Source organism: Diuraphis noxia, unplaced genomic scaffold, assembly GCF_037042655.1.
Source record: "Diuraphis noxia isolate RWA-SAM2 unplaced genomic scaffold, SU_Dnox_SAM2 contig0002, whole genome shotgun sequence".
Taxonomy (NCBI): domain Eukaryota; kingdom Metazoa; phylum Arthropoda; class Insecta; order Hemiptera; family Aphididae; genus Diuraphis; species Diuraphis noxia.
The window spans coordinates 27,805,619-27,828,949 of NW_028301712.1; the positions used below are offsets into that span (position 1 = coordinate 27,805,619).

A 23,331-nucleotide genomic window follows, 5' to 3' on the forward strand; every position below is an offset into this window, starting at 1 on the left:
CTAATAATTTGGATAAACAAAATAAAAATTAAGGAAAAAATGGGAATTTTTAAACATAATCAATTTTCGACAAAATCGATTTTGGTTTTTTTGATGTAGCATTAAAACACAGTTCTGCGATAGCAGTCAACCGGTGTGCACGTGTGTTCTGCTCCCGGTGTGTTTAACAATTGTGTTTAAATATTACTTTCTGTTAATAAATTAATAGATTAATAAATATCACAAATGTGTTAATCGCATAGCAGCTTATTATAGTTCTGTCGTTCTAAACTTCTTATGTTTTTAAATACAACCCTTGTGTTTGTGTACATCATATACTTTCTTATAGTGGTCATTAACAGTGTATTATTCAATACAGCCGTTGCCGCGGCGGCCTTGGTTTCTATTATAGTATTCGTTATCGCGACTCTCAACTCTCGCTATCGTAATCGTCACAAGCTAACTAATATATATAGGTATATATTATATACTTACGCACATATTTTTACATACGCACATAATAACGAATACCAACAATCATAATAACAGAAACCAAAACAATAACGCCAAGAAAACTGTGCCATCAATTACAATCATTAACAAAAGCATCACACGCACAGCAACTCAATCGAACAACACGGATACCTCACCCAATGAAGACTGGGTCGTCCGGTCTAATAAAAGAAACCACTCAAGCTCATCGGCTTCAGAATCTATAAACTCACCTAAAACACCAACTCAACCAATTAAAAAAAAAATATTCGCTTCTAGAAATAGATTCGAAGTTTTCAGCCAACCAGACAATAATGAGGATATTCAAAATGCTACCAATATTTCCAATAATATAGATCAAACTAACACAATATCGTACATCAAATCCCCTATTTTTTTTAAAGGTGTACTAGATTTTCCTGGTCTAGGACCAGCACAAGCCTAATTGAGGTACTTGGCGTTGATAATTTTAATTGCAAATCCTCTACAGATCGTCTAAAAATCCAAACTAGTACTCCGGATACATATAGAACGCTTATTCACTTTCTCAGGGATCAAAATGCTGAATATCATACATATAAATTGCAACAAAACAAACCCTTACGTGTAGTGATCATAAACCTACATCCATCAACTCAAATCAGCCTAATCAAATCTGAATTGGAACTTCGGGAATTTGAGGTACATAACGTTACAAATGTTCTTCATAAGGTGCACAAACATCCATTACCACCCTTTTTCGTTGACCTGGAACCTTCCCCTCAATCAAATGGCATCTATAAACTTACCTCCATGCTCCACACTAAAATTAAAGTAGAGGAGCCCTATAAACCTAAGATAATGCAAGACCTAATCACATGCATTAAAATTCAGATTATTTTATAACTTAAGAGTTACTTAAAGATTATGATTTATGAGATTCGTATAATATTCATTATTTGTTGCCTGAACTTCAGTATTGTAACTTTGAGGCATTTTATATGATTTATTATTATTTGTCCTTTGCTTACATATAAACTCACAAAAAATAAACAAGGATGAGAAGGATGAATACCCAACACTCATTCATTTTATCCAAACAGTAAACTTAGGTTTTTTTCTATTTATTTATTTTTATTTTACCAAATTGTACAGCATAAATGTGTGAGTGTACCCAAAAATACTTAACTTTTGAACTAATAATTAAACTCCAATATATAATAATTCATGGTTTTTTGGATTGACTCAGCCAATATTTATTAAAGTATTTTTATAACGACTAATACAAAATTAAGTACGAAAAGTCTTATTCAATAATCCAGAAATATTTTGGTTTTAAGTCACCTGACTTGTCAATTAAATTGAATTAATGTAATATGATCAAAAATATTACTAATATAATTTAGTTTTTACATAATATAATATTATGTATCTAATTAAACGTATTTGTATATCATATATATATATATATATATGTATTATCGTAGTTTCATTTTGTCTTAGTCTTTATTTACCACGCTGAAAGTCATTGAATTAAACTTCTGTATGCAATACAATTCTTAAAATGTGAGCAACATTTTAACCTCGATTGTTTGTACTTTGTAGTTTGTACACATTAAAATGCACTGTATGCGTAACATCTGTTATGTTGATATTTTGAAACTATTAACAAGGCGTAAATTGTATCTGAATTCCAATATTCAGTATATAAAATGTATGTAAATACCAACTCAAACATGTTTACGTGTTTGCTACTTTTCAGATTAAACCAGGCACACAATTTTCCTAGTCGAATAGATTTTCAAATGTTATAATGTTTACTATTCTTTTTTTATAATCATGTATATTCACGATTAAGCAGAAAATTAGTTTTGTATTTAAAAAAAACAACTATCCGTACGAGTTGCTATTTTGTTTTCATATTCTAATGATTTAAGAAAAAGAAATTTTGTACCAAATCAACAAATTTTTTAATTTTCTTTTCTTTGCAAATGAAATATGATGTGATTACAGATTTAGGTACCTATATAATAGTATTAATTTATAAGCTATGATAGATTTGTGGCATCAATTAATTAGGGATGAAAATAGCAACTGAATTAACTAATTAACGCGTTTAGAAATTTGAACATAATGTAGCCTACGAAATTACTAAATCATAGAGAAGCAGGTAGGTGATTAACGATCAGCTGTATAGTAGCCAGTAGGTTGCAAATATTAATGTGTAGTTGTGTGTAAAAGATATGAATTTTAAATTACAAACAATATAGCTAAAATCGTTGTTTTTAGTTATTTCATGTATATTTTTTTCCAAATTTTAACTTAAAATAATCATACATAAAAACCTGATTTAATATATTTTTTAGACTTTTTGTTTATAGATTAAACTTAAGTTCAAACATGTTTTAAATTTTCAATCCTGAGCTATAAAATTCAAATGTTTTATAACTTTTAACTTTGAAATAATTTGTAAATTTGTATTTACTGACTTCAAACATTTTGTAAACATATAAACTTTAAGTACTTATAAAAAAAATTGTGTCAATGTAATTTTCAATATTTTACAACTACTATTGTAATTGTATATCAAGAACTTTGTTTTCAATTTCCAAGCATTTTATTTCAATGATTAATATTTTATTGACGCTTATAGGAAAAAAAATTCAAATTCAAAATATCCATTAACAGCTCAAAATAAGAAAAAATATTTTTGAAATTGTATCAAGTACAGACAACATTAAAATAAAATAAACGTATTATGATTTCAATCGCATTTATCGCCAGTTATTTATTTTTGAATCATAACAAAATAAGAAAACTTTTATATGATATTAAATCAGATCAATATACAATGTTTATACAAAATCTAACTTTAAATGCTTATAATTTGACTTTTCAGTAGATTTATTATAAATTATAAGGAATCGTGTATTAAATTTTTAATATTGGATATAAAAAAAATTAATATGTTTTACTAAACAAAAATAATTTGCAAATGTTCATAAATTTTACTCATCTCTCATAATCAAAAAAGTTATTCAACATGTGCACTAATTTAATTTTTTAATATCCACTTAAAAAAAAACTTATGGGAGATTTTATTTGATAGACTTTTAAGTTTTTTTGACCGATCAAAGATTTCATATGCCTATAAATAATTCAAAACGAGTCAAAATATTTTTTTTTAATTTTATAATGTAAATACATGAAATGCTTATATAAACATCAAAACCAAAATTGATTTTGTAGAAAAAATCCCGTTTTTCAAGGCTTCTTTGAATAAACTGAAAAACTTAAATTTTTGATCTCTTGAATGCTCCAACTAGATTCTGTTTCCTTCCTGATTCTGTTTCCAGAAAAAGGTTCTGAAGTTGGAAATTGAAGCATCATTTTGACTACCTATAGTAAACACAGATAAAAAAACACACATTATTGTAAAATCAAGGCAATAATAGCATCGGTCAAAACCAGAAATGGTACTAGCCAAATAGGTGTAATTTTGTTTGTGGGGAGGAAGGGGTGGTTAATAAATTTACCCCTTTAACGTGCTAAAAAAATAATGTGTTGTACCTACATTATAAAAAAGCGGGTAAGTGGGTACCACTCTGTTGTGCATTAGGGGTGGGGTGGACCTCTGATTAGGGTAGGTTATATTTGAATGGAATGATAGGTATCATTGTATACGAAAAACGATTCTGAACGGAGATGATTTGTCAGTCTAGGATATATTATATTTAAATATTGTCATATATTCTATTTTGAAACAAATATTTTATTTTTCAATTAGGACGCATTTTGCATGAGGCATAGTTAATCAATTTTTCCAAAAACATTGTATATAGTTATCATAATTCATAATACCTTATTATTATATTATTATTATTATTATTATTATTATTATTATTTTTACTATTATTAATAATATTATTATGTTATTATATTATTATATTATTATAATATATATTATATTATTATTATAGATATACATATACCTAATTTGAGGATAAATCGTTATCGTTACGCGATTTCATAAAAATGTAAAACTCAAACGCTCAAAACATTTTTCCTATAATGACGCTTCAAATTTTCTCTATAGCTATTTGAAGCAAAACTTATGGAAAACTAATTTATAAAAAAATAATTTAAAATATCTAAGTTGTTTCATTGTAGTATACCTAAAACTACTATATATACTTACCCGTATTCAATTTTATGAACTTACCTTATTTGAATTAGTACCTAGGGGTATTTTATTGGGGCGCTCACAAATTGCCTCCAGTGATTTTTTTTTTTTAAGGTTACACGAATTGCCTCCTGAAAAAAAGGAGTGACCCTCTTGTACTAGAATCGCCTACGATAGTTATAATTAATCGATTTAGGTATAACCTTACATATACTGAGAAAATAACACATAAAATAAATATTTTAGTAGACCGTCAGGTGTTATAATAATAAATAATAATATGTATAATGAATAATTTTGCTATTTTCGAACTGGATTTCAGTACACTTGTTAGTTTTTAAATAAGCAGAACATATTATTTTTTTTTGTACACGTCCATCGCTTAACGTTATTGGCTAATGTTTTATGGAATCCAAACTTAAAACCATCACAAATTAAAATTGTTTTGCCTTTTTCGCTAATAATACTAATAACGTTCATTTTTATAACACAGCGTGTAATTATTGTTATTTACGAAACTGACTGTTAAATGGTGATGATGGACTAATATTTAACTGATAATCAGTGATCGACAAGATTGTTGCATTCGCCAAATTAATCTGCCTGGGAAATACTGTATGTCTTAAAATAATATTTTTGAAATTATAAAAATCGACATAATCGATATCATCGATAGTAAAAACTATCGATAATCTAAATATACTATGGGAGGAAATTCGAATAGACTGTTAGGGTATACTCGAATTGCCTCTGGATGTTTTCGGAGGCAATTCGAGAGAAAAAAGGTTACCTACCTGTATTTGGGAGGCAATTCGAGTGTCGCCAAAAAGACAAAGCGCAGTTGGTATATCGACCCAAAAAAGACAGAGTGGATTTGGTATATTAAAAGGTCATTTTAAGCACAATTGGTAAACTCCCTTGTGAAATACCAACAAAATGTTCTGAAAAAAATTTCCAAAAATCACTTGGAAATTAACTTGCATTATTATCCCACAGTTATTTCAATACGTTTACGCAATAGTAAATTGTAGTGTTGCTTACGAAGTAATATTATCTTAGATACCTATGTACATGCAGCTAGAGAAGTCGGGTTTTAATGGATCGCCCCTATAAAATATACCATGGTTTACCTAAAATACCTATAAATAATAATTTTATAGTTATACACGGTTCACCAGTTAAAAAAAAAATAATATCATAGGAGATGCGATACCCAAAACCCTCTGTAATTACGCTACTGACAAACCATCACCTTAATTATAATATATTAAAATGTTTCGATTGAAGAAATTAACTAATGACAATAATAATTGGATTTATTTTTTGCATTTTTATTCGGAAATATATTGATATAATTAAATCAGTGTAGATAAATTTCAAAAGACGTTTCTTAAGTATATTTCTTTTTATTTCGATTATTAAATGAGGAAATGGAAAACATAGTTTTATTCAGTCCATTCAACTATGAAATATTTGAAATGATTCAACAGAAACGTATAAATATCATGACTATAATGTGTTATCAAATATCAATTCAATATATTTTCTATAAACTTCTATAAACAGTAATATTGTTTTTCTTTAGAATCAAAATTGCATTTGCAGTACAACACATCAAGTCGTATGAAACACGTCTAGTGAAATTATTTATTGCAATAATAGTTACTACAACAGTCATAAAACAACCATGAAATAATAGTAAAAGTAAATTTAAAGTAACTTACATTTATCTCAGATATAAAATTATATTACAGAAACTATCATGTACTTATGAAAAAAATATAACGTATAAATGTAGTGTTTTCGAATATTTATTGTATGAAAATATAATTTCCAGCTACTTAAATATAAACAATGAACATATATTTGTATTATTAATTAATTAGATTTTTGTTTAGTTTACCATAATACCTTATTAATTAATGATGAATAATTAAAATTAAATATATTCTTACAGTTTTGCGGGTATCTTGTTTTTTTTTACGGAGGGGCATTGGGGACAAACTACAAAAGCAGCATAAAATTATTGAATTGTCAAAAGCACTGATGAACTTAGTTAAAGCTTTGGGTACGATTATTTTAGGGTTACAGGAAAATAATAAAATCAGATTATCATCTGTTATTATACCCCTGAGGACATTGAATCAATTGGTATTCGCAAAGTAAAAGGAATTAAATGAAAACATAAAAACTTATGTTATACATACAAAAAAAAAATAGAGTTGTAAATTAAAATAGTATTTTAATTTATGATTTTTAAAATGTAATTATTTTAAAATGACAGAAAATAGTGTACAAATTTTAGTTTATTTTTCCTTTTCATTTAAAATAAAAAGGAAGAAATTCATTGCAAACATGTAATTTAAAAAGGGTAATACATTTTCACTGATTAAAAATTTACGAAAATAATTAAAATACAATTATGTAATATAAATTAATCGTTTGTAACAATCATTACATGTTTAAAACAATTTATTTCTAACATTTGATTTCTATTGGAACAAACCTTATAATCATTAATAAATAAACAATTTTAGATTTGAATTTAAATAATAGAAAATTATATATTATTGTATGTTTATAAATTCCAAAATTATTATTTTGTACGTTGCACTTCTTTTTTTTTAAATTCAACAATAAAATGTAGTTGTCATGTTCATAGCAATATTTTATGAACAGTTTGAGCTAAACTTAGAAAAAAGGAAAAAAAAGAACAAAGGAAGTATGGAATATTGATCGGCATAAATACACTTTATGCAGCGTTAATATTGTTTCTTGCACAGAATACTATGTAAAATAAAGCATTTAAATATATATTGTTTCTTATTATATAGAATTGTAGTTAGATTATTATATTAACAATTCCAATAATTTTACAAGGGTTCTGTTACTAGATAGCCTCCCTCCTCATATTCAATCATCTTGTAGAATAAATGTGTTCAGTAAAGTAAAATATATCCTATTTGTTTTATTATACATAATATGTTACATACTATACATTTTCTATTTTAAAATAAAAACAAATTAATAATAATTGTATATAACAAAATAAAAATGTTAACAATATTTTATTTTTACTATAATATTCGAAAAATTTAGTTCTTAATGATTAGAACAATATTGGTACGTATAGTAGATAGTTCCTCCGGCTAGCAAACCACTACATTTTACCTGAATAGAAAAATAATTTATTCAATGTTTTACTATAATATTTACATATTGCATTTAATGTTTTAATATAAACCATAAAAATAATAAGTTACATCGTGCTCCATTAATAATATCTCTATATTGTGTAAAGACAACTCTAATACACAGAATAATATCTCCATATTATATGCTTATAGTTTTTCTTGAAAACATTTGACACCACACAGCTCTTAGTCTATAAATATTGTTATAATTTCTGAGTGACCGATTATATGTGTCGACTAACCAATTGGTTTTGAATACTTTTTATTCTGTGGCCTACACTAGAATATACTTATGCCGAAGGATATTTTCGATTCAAACTGAGTGGCGGAAAATAGATTTTTGAGAATATTGTATACACAAATATTATTGGACATAAATCAAAAACTCATGATTATCGCAGATTTTTTTTGTTTCGGATCCATCTTTTTTAAAAGTTAAAATATCTACGTAGATTTTCAAAGAGAAAAAGCACAACAATTTAAGATCGTGCTAAATTTGATTTGTTTTCAGGTTTCCTGGTTGTCTCGCTGGGGAAAAGTTATGACATTTTTATGTTATATAATTTTTAAAACGATTTTGTTTGTATGTTCTTTAGAAAAATGTAGATATTATATTACCTACATGTCCGAATCTGGTGTATAGCATATCGAACTTTACCTACTAAAAATGTAAATTTTACATATTCCGTATGCGCTTATATGAAAGTTATAACAAAGAAAAAGCAGCTTCGATTTTTGGGCACTAAAAAAAAAAAAAATAATGTATGTTTAGTATCTATACCTATTTCTGAGAAAATCAAACACACAAATTCCACTACACATAATATGTATTGTTAAAATAATATTATATTTATTGTGATTTCATATTATATTATAAGGTAACCGATTTGTCTGTATTTAATTATTTTCTTCCCTTAAATACAACTGCTCAGTCGTTGTTTAATAATATATACATTTTATAATATGCGCAGTGTATACACTATTTTAGGGTCGTAAAAGTTGTAAAGTGCATAATTCCAGATGGCAATAAGATGACATTATTCGGTAATAAAGTCAAAGTCTATATGAGATATTTCTGTGAATTCAAATACTTCGATTATGTGAACTCGACTTAACAGGAAAAAAAAATAAACCGATCTGTTGAGATTCACTCACGTATATACCACGATATTGTAATAGCGTCGTTGTCGCAACCGGGGTAGTTGTATTGTTATATTAATAATAACAATAATGTCTATCCATGAATAATATTATAATAAATTATTGGTTCGAGTTTCAGAACAGTATACTGGGAAAGAGTTAGTAGTGGTACAGTGATATACAAGATAGTCCATGACCCAATACTGCGGCGTTGACACTCAGAGCTGTGAAAAGTGAATGGTTTCGGATGCCAATATATTGTATCGGCAACAAATGTGGCAACAATCATCACTTGAAAACAAACACATATAATAGTGGTGTTTTCTGTCAGTAGTAGGTACATGATATGATATATACAGATGGTAAGTGGTGTGAGGTGTCATGAGAGCATCGGTGCCAGAGTTGGTCTAGTGCGGCTAAATAAACATCAATCGTATCTACCTGACCTCCGATGAAAACCACCATTCCACCTACTCACTACCAAAATACCAGATATATGATAACGATATTATATAGTGCCATCAACTATTTAAGATTCCTGCAAGTTCCGACACAGCCGTGAGGTTTTCTGTTGTTTTCTTTGCGTCTTCAATGTCATCGTTGTCGTTAATATCAACTTCTCTTGATCGCTTGTCACCTCTGCTATACCACTATCAGATAACACGTCACTGTTAAAAAATCGACATTGGCTTTTAAATTATTTTTGAATCTACGGAAAAATTATTACATACTGTAAGAGTTGTAAAAAATAATATTTTTATTAGTACGTATCAATATTATATTATTTCCGTTGACATCACATTTAATGAATTCAAAGTATGATTATTATCAATATCGTTATGGATTAATTATTACAAAACGCAAATATTCATTTATCAGTATTATTATCAGGTAAATTTTTTTTTAAATTTAAATTCAGGAAGTATATAATATGATATTATGTAAAATTTATAATTTAAACTAATACATTTCAAACTATAGGTAAACATGGCAAATATGTATATATTTTTGCACGAATTTTCAAATATTTGCTTTTTTTCAAACAAATCATCGTGATTAGGTTCTCTTGAATCCTCAAATTATAACGTGTATAGAACTACCGTAATTTAAATTGTACGAAACCAACAATGGCAGGTATTCTTTTTGATTAATTTTTATATATATTTTAATATTAAAGATAATAAAACAATGGGTTTTTTAACCGTCCCAGTCCTTTTGATTAGGGATCAAACCATACAATAGAAACTTATTAACGAATCACCCCTTTGTATTACATAAGTATTCAACAAAGGTTTTAGTGTATTATCTAAAATTGATACTGGAAATTAATAATTTTCAACACAAATTCTTAGAGATTTTACTTATGAATAATAATAATTAGACTGGTTCAGTAATATATTATAGGTACTTACCTATGTTTTATTTTTAAGTTATTTTATTTGGAATATATTTTACAAATTAACATTTATATTTCAATCTAAAATCCATATAATATTATTTATAATAAAAAAAATTCTACAAACGAACTAAAACAAATTAGAATAAGATTTAAAATTTAAAATTTTCAAATAGTTAATGTGAAAAAATTGTATAATTTTCAAATAAAACCAAAATTGTTTGTAAAGCATATTGAATAGTGCATCAAATGCATTTTCATTGAATTATAATATCTATCCTAAATTGGTCGACTGTCGAGATAAAAAAAAATGTTGATGCATACCTATATTATAAGTTATAATTATTTTTGTTACCGAGCAGAACGAGGAATGTATTGATTTTACAATGATCTGTGGTTTTATTTTTGTATTTTTTTTTTTTGCGTGTCTGTCATCACATTTTGTGGCAGTAAAAGACAAAAGTGCCTCAATCTTATATCAGTACCTCGTTCGATCAGAAAGTGAATCTACTTTGGGGGCTTGAAAATTGTATTCAAGACTTTCAACATATTGTTTTGTTACAATAGTAGTTGAAAAATAAAATAAATACACAGCCACAATTTTTTTTTATAAGCATTTCAAGTTTGAATTTTGATGAAATACGTAAAAATTACGAAAATGTACAAATTATTTTACGCTAGAAAATCATAAAAAATTTTCTTTTCAAATCTATGATTTCAAATTAAATTTTTAGGAGCGTTCTAAATTTAAATTTTTACAACATTGGATTTCCACAAGATTTCACATTTAGCGATTTTCTTATTTTGGCGTAACTCTAACATAAATGACCGCAGACACTTGAAATTTTCACTGAGAGTTTATATAGGCATTTTATATATTTGATAAGACTTTAAAAATATTTTGATTAGTTTTGAGCTGTTTACTGATATTTTAATTTTGCAACTTTATAGTTTTTTTTTCTAATAATGTCAATAAAATTTTAGTGGTTGAGTAAAAAAGCTTCAAAATTAAATATAAGGCTTTTAACATACCTATTGTTTCAATTGCAGTTGAAAAATATTAAAATACATAAACATGATTTTTTTTATAAGCATTCAATGTTTGAATTTTGATAACATATTACGTAAAAATCACGAAAATTTTCAAATTATTTTAAGCTAGAAATTTATAATTATTTTTCTTTTTAAATTTTTAATAATCTATAATATATCTTAGACAAATAAACCGTCTGCAATCAGAATCATTTTTCGTATACAATGATATAATAATATCATTGGATTCAAATTTAATTCCATACATTACAGTAACCCGCTTGTAACCTACTGACAGCAGATTGATATACACTTTTTTTATTTTTTACTCATATTAGTTAAAAGACTTCAACATTTAAAAATTATATACCATCGTAAGGCGAATATATTTTTGTTGAATAATGAATATCTTATTATATTCATGCGTTAATTTAATTTTAAGATGAAAACTGATTATAATTTATTTAATATGTAACCGAAATAAAATTAATTCACAAAAAATCCAATAGGTTTCTAAGTAGAATACTTTTATAATTTACCTCTTGTGTTTCTTTTAAATATGCCTGATGTAAATGATAACTTAATTATTACTCAAAGAGAGGACACTTCCAATCAAAGTCGTTTTGGGAAATATTTTAACCAATTTTGTTCTAAAAACAACAGAAATAGGTTAATTGTTAGGTTATTCTAATTTCCAATGTTTTTGGACCATAACATGATCTTACATTATTTAAAGTGGGGGAAATAAACTAAAATTATGTGAACATCTATCATCTGGAATTATTGTTTTTAATGTATATACTTATGATCTTTAATTGATAGATGAACGAACATTATTTTTCAGTGAATTTTTAACCATATACAACAAAAAATACATCCATGTGTTGAACTGTATTTTTATGAGGGAAACAATATTTAACGTATGGTTAACCAAAATATATGAAAATAAACGTCAGGCTCACCTTATTGTTTATATTTCATGATTTATAGTATAAGGTCTAAAACACTGTACATAATAATAATTACAAATGTTATGTTAATAAAATATTGAAATCCTTATGCTTATTACTATTTATTATTTAACTACATTATCCATAAGAACACTCACTAATTTTGGCTTTTAACCAAGACGAATGTGTTTGACATTGCCTATAAATTATTTGAAAAAAATTTTGTTTTTTAACAACTCAGAGCCAATGGATAATATTAGTATCATAGTTTAAGAATTTATAGCGTTCATAATATATTTATGAAATCGCCAATTCTATTAAAACATAAAATATTATGATTCTTCCAACTTTTCAAAAATTCAAAATGTGTCAAATATTATGGGGAGAACTAAATACATTTTAAATTCTATACAATGGAAATTTAGAAGTTGATTTTCAATAATTACCGAATCGTAGATAATCCTGATAATCACAGTCTTCTGGTCTTAACTATATTAAGTAGGTACCTTCTTGTTTGTACGTATTTGAGAACTAGATTACTACATTTCGATAAGTGTTTTATATTTATAATCAATTCGTTAAATTATTTTGACTGTGAAATAAATTTTTTATTTCCTCTAAACAATTAAAAAGGTGGTAATGTTTACTAAAATATAATAATATGATATTGACAATAAATAAATTTACGAAATGTCGGGCCGTTTTGAAACTCATACAGGTACCTCACATATATTGAAGACTTTAACTACCTATTGGAAAATAAAAATCAATGAAATAAAGTCTACTCATGTAACTTTTACATTGCGTAAATTTGTTTGCCCTCCTGTCACATTTAATAACCAAGTAATTCCTTCGTCAGACGTAGTTAAATACCTAGGGCTAATATTTGACAAACGCCTCAACTCGAGCTCGCATCTTAAACAAAAACGCAAATCAGTGAACTCAAGACTTCATCTTTTGAGACCCCTATTAAAATCAAAACTTTCTTTAAACAACAAACTTATGATATACAAATCGATAATTCGTCCGGCTTGGCTCTACGGCATTCACTATGGGGGTCAGCTAAACCATCAAACACTAAAACCCTCCAAGCATTTCAATCCATATGCCTACGGCTAATAACCTCTGCCCCTTGGTATGTTACCAATAAAATCCTACATAAAGACCTGAACATACCAACCCTCAACGACTTAGCCAAATCCTATTACTCAAAATTCCACTCAACGCTCCGCACTCATTCAAACCCCATAATTAAAAGTTTATCCTCTACCTCAATCATTTCTAGAAGGTTAAAAAGGCAATGGCCAAGAGATCTGCTCAATACCTAATTAAAAAAAAATTAAAAACCCTAATTATAAAAAATAATAATAAAATAAATAAACTCAAACCCTAATTTCTTGTCAGGTGGCACTGCCGAGAGCCTTCCTTTTCTGTAATTAATGTTATTTTTTTTCTTTTTCTTTTTAAGTCACCACACTTACTTTTTATACACTTATAGATTGTAAATACAATTTTATCTTAAACAAAAAAAAAAAAAAAAAAACTACCTATTGAAAAAGTGGTTTATCTTATAGGTTGAATATTATTTCTGATTGTTGTACAAGATGGACGTTTTTAAACTATTATAAATCAGTATTTTGTTCAATATGATCTGGCACATATAATAGTATTCAAATTAACAGTTTATAATAATTTATTTTAAATAATTATATGTTTCAGTTGCAAATAATACACGGATTAATTCACAAAATTTATTGTATTATCCAGTCGCTTTTAGACTGGGAAGTTATACGTTTTGAAAAATATAATAGCCAATAGTTTGATCGTTCTATATGACGGCAATATATCATGTAGGTATAATATAATACACTTTTACATGAATATAATCGACATTATAATATATTGTATACCGCATCAAAAGTCGATAACACATTTTTGTGACGTTTATCACCACGATAAAGCGCATATACGATTACACACTGATTCACGTGGCCTGTCACTTGTCACTATAAAAATAGACATAACATGAAATCGGAAAAATCTCTCTTTGAGCACGTGCGACAATTGTCTGCGAATATCACTACGGTGGTTATGATAATTGGAACATATTATTCCCTATGAGATACGGTTGTTAGGTAACTAAATTGTCCATATTTTCATAAAATTTAAAGACTAATGCAGCTGCTATAGTACAAACTTATTCTTTTCAAATTATATCATACCGTTATAATAGAATAACTAGGATTAAAAAAAAATAATAGTGTTAGTACCTATTTAAATAAAAATAAAAATCAATAATTTATGATTAACCTCATATTTTATTGAACATGACAGTCATACACAGATATTACAGTCATATGACAGATGTTCACAGGATAACGGGTTTAATTATTATTGACATTATGATTTAAAAGTTATGCATAATAATATAACTTATATATTTTAATCTATACCTACGTCCTATGTTTAATAGCATTTTATGATTTGTGAGCCTTGTATGATTATAAAGTATGCTTATAATATATACAATGTATTATTATGTGTTATCTCCAATTCGAAAATATGGTCAAGTAAGAATTCTTCAAAATTCTAAACCAGAATTATTTGAATAATTGCTTTATTAAAGGATCATCCTTTATATTTAATATATGAATATAAGTATACGTTTGCTTCAGTTTGAAAGATTAAATTTTAAATACTGACTTCGTAACCAGGTCGCGATTACGATGATTTACTACAGTATCTACCGAATAATAATAATCATCATACGTTTCGGTTCACTCAATTTCGAGTACGACTGCCACTCCTTGAATTCAAAAAGTATAGAAGTTCTGTAGGTACGTTTTACGTAAAACCACTGTGAGTAGGTAATAAGGTAAATAAAAATTGAACTTTTTTGAAAAAAACACAATCAAGTGAATTGGACTTTAAAGTATAATCTATGGGTGTTTTGCAATCATTTGTTCGTTTGACGAAATTTGGTGCACATTTGTGCTATAAAATATTTATGAGAATTTTTTTAGTTAAAAACTCATATATATTTTAAATATTACACTCATTCAATAATTGTTGATAATTAACTAACATGAAGTTATACACTTTTCCCAACTTCTAATGACTATAGGTATAACTTATTGACACACTCTTTGAAGTCTTGAACAACTCTTCTCTATAAGTAGAATAGATAGGTACCTATTTTTTTAATTTTATACACCGGGTGTTTGCTTTTTTTCCAACGTCATCAAGCCTCTAGATTCCTTCTAGGTTTTGAAGTAGTTATAAACTGAAAAATAATTAGTTCAAATGTTTGTTGGTTTTGATTATAAAATGTAAAATACGATTATACATCATACTCTTTTGAACGAATACCAACGAAATCGGTCTCAGTATTAATTATTCTACCACAGTCGCGCAACGTAATGGTGAATTGAAGAGAAAAAGAACACGGTTCACCGCACGTAAAAAAAATAAAAATATTAGGTATAAGTACATAATAATATCAGCAAGCTCGCGGAATTCGAGATACGTCTACCATAATCGTATTTTGCTGGTAGTTCTGAATGAATTACGGATCCATCGTTATAATAGTGTAATAAATCACACGCAGAGTTCCATATTTGAATACGCACTGCGCTAATATTATTTGTATATAGACATACGTGGCTTTTAAGGTTATCCAAACTATTGTTGTATTTGAAAAATGCTTTTAAAAAATTGCCCACGCACAATGCGAGTACGATACCAATACTTGGTTGTAGTAATTTGATTGTGGTACATTTATTGTTTTTTAACCTGAAAGTCTTAAAATTACTGAAGATAATATGGTTGATTATTATTAATCAATTGATATATGATTTACCAACGTAAAAATAATTTTTGGGTTTATGGATATTGACAATATCATATTGCAGTGATTTAAAGTTATTAAAATTTTGTTTTTTTTTATTAAGAAAATCGAATATTTACAAGTTTATAATCATTTAAAATAGGCAATATATTATACAACATGCATTTAATTGAGATTAAAATTAAAAACATTTTTGAATTTAAATTTATATTATGAACAATTGGTCAATAAATAACCAAAACTCTAATAATTTTATCAAATTACGTTATACATTTGTATACTCAAAATATTATTATTTTAGAACCAATATTTATTAAAATTTAAAATTATTATATTATTTTACCGTTAGTTATTTTATATTTCACCGTAGCTGAATGTAGATATCTGAAGTGATCTATGTTTACAAAAAAAACAGATTGAGTTGTTTGATAAATAATCAAAAATAGTGTCAATGACTATGTTCCAGAATTTTAGTTTAAAATATTGGTAGTTTATAAATGAAATGAGTAATTTTTAAAGAGGTTATTGATTAATAATAATTCAGATTAAAATGTAAATTTTCACATTTCCTTTCCTTTTGTATAGAAACTTATCATGATGAATGAAATATGGTAATTTATACATCATTAATGTAAAATCATGTAGATATAATCCACCACAAAACAAATAAAAGTCATCCTATCAAAGCATAGTGATTACATTGTCACTAAGATCACTCTTTATTCAATTCAGAATCTCAACCTTACTTCTCTCCTATTTTAATGGGCAACAATGATCCCTTATCTGTATTGTTTATTACTTGGGCAGTTTCTTAGCAACTTAACAAGTGGATGATATTAAGTAGGTAAGTGGTAAGTGATGTGATAATATGAGACTTTACTCCTACATATGCTCTATTATTTGTATTACTTAATACTTTGTTCATTTCTAAATAAGTATCTTATGCGTCATGACTTTTCTACACCTAGCACAGATACCCAAGTATGATCTAACATTGTTGACCTTAACATTTTTACACATAGCATAGATAGACTTGACCACAATGTAGATATATCACTACCTTATATATTTATCTCTAATTTGATTGGATCACTTTTTTCAGGAGTTTTTAAGTTAAATTAGACTTATAAGAAACTGCCCAAGTGTTAAGCAATATCAATAAAAGTATCTAGTTACTCACGAAAGTATGAGATAGTGAGGTTATGGACTAAAACAAGTGTAGACATGTCCACAACGTAGATATTATTAATTTTGTTTGTGAAGTGGTCTTAACTTGATATCATTATTATTTTTTGGCTTCAGAACCGGTTTCGTTGTCTTTGTGTTTTACCAAGCACTGGAGGGAATATTTTTTTTTAAAAGATATTATCATACAGAATCATTTTCGAATCCGTTATGGAGCCGGGTGATTGACCTTTTGAGTGAGCGTTGTCAAAACCAGACACAATGTTGGATTTATATGTTGAGTTTTAAGGATTTGTGGAATCGTTTTTCAGGTCTTGTGTTTACGCAAAAATATGTCCAAAGTCAAGAACTTGCAATTTAAAAAATTAATGTTGTAATAAAATGTGTTTATACGGATTTGTATTTTATATATTTTCATCTGAAGTAAAACGAGAAAATATAGAATGATAGATTCGTTTTAACCAGTATGATTTTGAGTGATGTTGCTAGTATTGTATTATTAAAATATTCTGGTGGACGATTGAAATTTGTTTTTGCTTCACAAAAAGTCACGATATTTTTTATTTATTTAATTTTGGCAGCCTATACTGAATTATTGATAGTAGTTTTATTATAATCTCACGCGTTTAAAACTTTCTCACCTAAACTTTAAATAAGTGCTACTAATTTATTTTTAGAAAATTGTAAGATAATCTTTTCAAATGTTTGCCTAAACTATATGCCAATTAATACCACCAATTTATATGGAAAATTTCAAGTTTTTCACTATATAGAATATTGTTACGATTAATGAGTTAATCAGGCAGTAACAAATAATGTCAACTTAGAAAGAGTCCCATGTTGAAACTGCACAATATTATGTGTACTATTTTTAGATTCTGAACGAAGTGACGAATGTATTGATTTTACAATGATGTGTGTTTTTTTTTGTGTCTGTGTACTGCATAACTAGTCGAAATAATGCTTCAATTTCAAACTTTAGGGGTAGTTTCCGATGTAAAAGTAAATATCCTTGGTGCATTATAGAAGTCAAAAGTAAACATTTTCCAACAGTTTTCAAAAAAATCGAGAAAAACAAAAAAAAATGACAGGGAAATGGGAATTTTTACGTAAAACCAGTCTTCGACTAAATCTTTTTTTTTTATATGGTTGTAATTCAAAAACTAATCACTATAAATGCTTGAAATTTTCACCAAATGTTTATATTAGTGTTATCTCTATATAGCTTGATGTTTGACTTTTTTTGAGTTATTTATAGACCACTGAAATTTTCGATTTTTTTGAGAATTTTTTTTTTGAAGTGTCGGTAAAAAAATGTTGGATAACCAAAAAAACTTGAAAATTTAATAGAAGGTTCCTTATGAGTTGTTTTAATTGTAGCTAAAAAAAATTAAAAATCGTTAGTCACAATTTTTTTTTAAAGCGTTTATAGTTCAAATTTTTACAAAATCTGTCGAAAACGCGAATATTCACAAGTAATTTTGAAGTTGAAAAATCATAAAAATTGTTGTGTTTACAACTAAGGATTAAAATAAATCACTAAGTTTTCCAAAAGTTTTCCTTCGAGTAGCTATAGAGAAAACTTGAAGCGTCATTATAGGAAATATTTTAAGTGCGTTTGAATTTTAAATTTTTACGAAATAGCGTAACGGTAAAGATTTATCCTGAAACGATTTTAAATATTTTTTATTATTTAAAAAGTATAAGTCGTAGATACTTGAAAATTTTACTTGTTATTTAGATTGGCATTTTCTTTATATGATTTAATTTTCGATAAAATTTTTTGGCCCAATCAAAATACTTGAAATTTTAATACAAAGTTTCTCATAAGTTATTATTATAGTGATTAAAAAATTATAAGAATACATAGACACAATTTTTTTTTATTAGCATTTGAAGTTCAAATATTGACAAAAATTCGTCAAAACCATGAATATTTTTTTTTTGTGTCTGTCGTCACGTTTTGGGGCAGTAAAATTTCTTCGATTTTTGACTTCAGTACATTATTTGATCAGAAAGTAAATCTAGTTGGTACTTTAAAGGTCAAAAGTAATTATTATAATTAAATATATTTTTCTAAATAATCGGGATAAACAAACTAAAAATTAAGGGAAAAACGGGTTGAAGTTGACTTAATAACTTGAGGTTGACTTAATACGTAAAAATTACGACAATTTTCAAATTATCTGAGATAGAAATTCATAAAAGTTTTTCTTTTTAGTTCTAAGATTTGAAAATTAAGTTAAAGGCTCCTAATACATTGTAACAATAGCAGTTGAAAAATATTAAAAATACATAGGCACGATTTTTTTTTATGAGCGTTTAAAATTTAAATTTTGACTAAATACGTAAAAATTACGGCAATTTTCAAATTATCTTAGATAGAAATTCATAAAACTTTTTCTTTTTAAATCTAAGGTTTGAAAATTTAGTACAAGACTCCTATCATATTTTTACAATAGTAGTTGAAAAATAAAATAAATATATATGCATAATTTTTTTTTTAAAGCATTCAAATTTTGAATTTTTGCAAAATACATAAAAATCACGAAAATTCGCAAATTATTTTAAGCTAGAAATTCATAAAAAAAATTTAAATCTTTTTAAATCTAATGTTTGAAAATTTTTAATAATCTATAATATATCCTAGACAGATAAAGCGTCTCCGTTAGAATCGTTTTTCGTATACAATGATACCTATCATTGGATTCAAATTTAACCTATCCTAGTCAGAGGTTCACCCCACCCCCTATGTACAGCAGAGCGATACCCACTTACCCGCTTTTTTTACATTATTCTAAGCTATACCGACTTAAAAATAAAATGAAGCCAGAAAGGTGAGATATTAGGACGAATAACACAATGTAAAAATATAGAGTAGGTATGCTGCTTGAACTTGGCCTTGAGCACTGCAATGCGCTCAGATATTTCATTATTTGATAGAAACATGTTTGAGTATTATCGTTTCATATTTGTTAGTTAAAAGATAATTTGTTTTTAATTTAAAAGGTTTTAAGAAAAAAATAATTTGTTACTTTATCTAATATAGATGTTATTTATTACTAGTTATTGATGTTTTTTCGCTTCAATATAGGTACCAGACGCTATTTAACTGTCAATCTCCCTTAGTATTAATTTCAAAGAATCAACATTAGAATAGCAATCGATTATTTCTATTTTAGATATATATTAATTTAATAGTGAAATAAAATAATATTTCTACTATAATTTTGAAAAAAAAACTGATAGTATTTTAAATTTAAATAAATTATATTAAAAAATGTTTTTTTTAAACTATTTTAATAATTATTTTAAAATCATTTGTATTTTTATATAAAATAAAACTATATTATAAATTATAATACATTTGACCAATTAAATGCAATGTTTTTGTACCTATATAAAATAAAAATATCAACTTTTGACTATTATTTAATTTTCGTACATTTTTAGATAAAATTATAATCGTATTTACTATTTTAAGTAATTGTATGTGTTGTTTAAAAAACTCATAGTAAATTTATATTGATCAGCGGTTATCGTTGATTGTGTATTTATTATAAAATAATTAAATTTTATGAACCAGCTGTACACTGTCGATACACAAAGTTTATAAATGATGTCAAGAAATGTATGATAGTTAACATTTAAAATTCTTATCAAAAATTGTTTAATTATTGCCATTATACTCTGAAAAAACAGACATCCAGTTCCAAACTTTTTGTTTTTATTTTGTGGTAAGTAATAAAATAAATCTGTACATTAAATTCTACGAGTTTCGTCATCAATAACAATGATAAATTAGTTTCGAGCGTATATTTCAGTTTTTACGTGGTTTAAATTGTTATTCATTTTTCAGTTAAAGTATAAGCTAAATAAAAAGAAAAAGGAAACAAATTATACATCACTTTGTGATTGGGATTTAACGTACCTACATAATGTAGTAAAATAACAATGTTTTATTTGCATAATAAAAAAATGTCTGATTATCTATATTGATCAAATCTAAGTTAATTCTATAGTCATTCTAAGTTATTCTAAATAATTTTTTCAATTTACATGGTATTGAAATTAACTTTCGGAGATTATTGGGCTTAGAATTTTTGCTGCAAAAATTATGACAAAATAATAATTATGTTTAAAATTCTATTAATACAATTTACAAATTAAATTAAATTTTGAGAGTCATGACTAAATTACAAATATTATTTATTAAATTAGTACATCACAACTCAATACTAAAATATGTCATCATCTTTTCACTACATTTATCACTGAACTATAGCGTTAATTATCCTTTATATAACTTGTCATTTTATTTTTCCTGAATATTTTACTGATTATAGTATTAACTACGGTCTACGGTTGACGAAAAAGATTGATTTTAGATTTATTTTATTTAAATATCAATTTAATTTTTACCTTACATGATTTGTTTTTTGTGCAATTAAATATTTTTATTACATTATTAAAAATGTAATAGTCATTAATTAAACCGTGTAAATAGTATGGCATAATATACAGATAATTATTATTCATTCTTAATCATATCTGTATCACATTAAGTGTTACTTTAACTTAAAGTTTTTGAATAATACATAAGTCACGTTATGCATGAATAACATTAACCATCGTTCTGCTATAGTTTGTCGTTAAATAATTCTATACTTCTATTATAGTTATTACAATAGGTTAAAATGAATAATAAAAAATAATGTAGAACAAAAAGCACAATGTTCTACAATAGCTACGATTTGCTTTCTGTACGATCAACAAGTATGTGTTCACACTCGAGTTGATATTTGTATTGTATTTCTCCATTTATATTATAATGTCAACAATGTTTTCCATGCTTACAACAGCTTAAAATATATCGTTAAGTTGAATGAATTATATTATAATAAACTAAGCCATACTTTATTGGAACGGTGCTAATGACTCCCACGACTACTATGGTCATGTAAATGTTGCAAATCAGCACTCTGCGTCAAATATACTCATAAAAGCATAGAACCAAGATTAACCTATCAAAAATTATAATAAAGCAAAATATACTCAGTGTGGTGAAAATCACAAAACCAACTGGAAAAAATTTACATCCAACAATAAGAAAAACATATAAAAAACAAGATACTGCTGCTTTAGTACTGGGTAACAATTCATACATCAACAGTGAGCAGACGAAAACTAGTGATGTCTAGTCGTCTACATCAGGATATACCTAACTTTTATATACGCAGATAGCTACGACTTTAAAAGACGACCAGACTGTACCTCAAACATCCAAACAAAAACCAACAATAAACAATGAACTACGACGCTATAATATTCTAGTCGAGATTGTACTTTAGAATAACTGACCAACAAATGTGTAAACTAAACAAGATAATACCTTAAAACACTACACAATAAAATCAAAGAAGTACAAAATAAATCATTAAAAATATATGTTTATTACCCGAGTGAACTGTATGCAACAAATCAGTCAATTATCCATTATCTAAGTGGCAACATGCAGGATGGATAAAAGGTTTGTCTAATAGAGTGCTTCTTTTGTAACTAACATTAATCCGCAATAAAGGTAATATGTCATTGGTGCGCTGTGATTAAGATAAAGGTGTATGGTGTAAATGTCATCTAATCATCTGTAGGTTCAACCAAATTATTATACAGGTTCTGAGCTCATTATGGCACAATGTTAACTGTCGAATGAATCATGTAAAAAAAAACTAACATTTCATATCATTCGGAAATCACTGAAGAAAATATATATTATTATAGCCAATATATTATGTATAGCCATTACACTATTTCCAATTAATACCCATTTATAATCACCAGGTTTTCTTAAAAACATATGACTGATAAGACTGATAAGACTGAAACTAAACATTATCCAGTTATAATAGATAACTATAAGATGACTCGAACGATTGAAACCACTGGTCTTAGAT

General features: G+C 26.5%; 1 long non-coding RNA gene across 2 annotated transcripts in view; it reads right to left on the minus strand.

Annotated features, from left to right (window-relative positions):
- Positions 1-3,619: 3,619 nt before the first annotated feature.
- LOC149058296 (uncharacterized) overlaps positions 3,620-23,331 on the minus strand; it is a 62,930-nt gene continuing 43,218 nt past the window's right edge. For both annotated transcript variants that reach the window (XR_016190579.1, XR_016190578.1), the window contains exon 3: positions 3,620-3,849. This is a non-coding gene — a long non-coding RNA (uncharacterized LOC149058296). The remainder of the gene's footprint in view (positions 3,850-23,331) is intronic.